The following is a 632-nucleotide window of genomic DNA, read 5'->3' as shown; positions in this document are numbered from 1 at the left end:
GTCAAAGAGCCAGCGGTCCCCCAGCCACAAATCCAGGCTTGCAGTGGCTGAGACGCCACCAGACAAGGCACAACCCCATCCAGAGTGAGAGGATGTTCTCTTCCCTCCCCAACTCCAGAGACCACTGAGATAACATAACCCATTGCCACAGAGAGAAACGGGGCTGAGACAGGTCCAGGGAGGGCCAAACACTTGCAGATGAAACTAGAGAGACAAGAGATCATCAGCACGGGAGGCCACTGGGCAGAGGAGACCTGTGTGGGGCTGAGAATCAGCTCCTTGCAGTGGCACAGACCCCAGTCTGCTCACTGAAGCCCCAGTCATTCCTCTATTAGCAAACAGCCCACCTGCTGACCCCAGCTCCCTTGGACCATGAGGGGCTGGAATGGGGGGATGAAGTGATAGAGCTGAAAGCATCAAAGTCCTGATCCCCCCAAGACAGACAAGGGGGCAGCTGCACTTCGCAGCTTAGGGCGCTTCTGGCTGCACAGAACTGGAGGATGCACTAAGAAGCACGAACAACGAGGTGAGCTGCAGGCACCAGGCTGGGAGCAGGCAGCGCAGCATGGCCTTGGACAGCCCTCCAGAACGGCTCCTACCTGCCTGGCTCCCTGGAAGAGGCATTGAGACAC

The 632-nt window shown here is 57.9% G+C and overlaps 1 protein-coding gene across 1 annotated transcript in view; it reads right to left on the bottom strand.

Annotated features, from left to right (window-relative positions):
- Window positions 1-632, bottom strand: part of MAP2K3 (mitogen-activated protein kinase kinase 3) — a 15,832-nt gene that overhangs the window by 11,569 nt on the left and 3,631 nt on the right. The gene's annotated exons all lie outside the window — the stretch shown is intronic.

This window comes from Nestor notabilis, unplaced genomic scaffold (assembly GCF_000696875.1).
Source record: "Nestor notabilis isolate BGI_N333 unplaced genomic scaffold, ASM69687v1 scaffold19117, whole genome shotgun sequence".
Taxonomy (NCBI): domain Eukaryota; kingdom Metazoa; phylum Chordata; class Aves; order Psittaciformes; family Psittacidae; genus Nestor; species Nestor notabilis.
The sequence above is the reverse complement of the archived record's forward strand: the minus strand, read 5'-3'. Positions and strand labels throughout refer to the sequence as shown.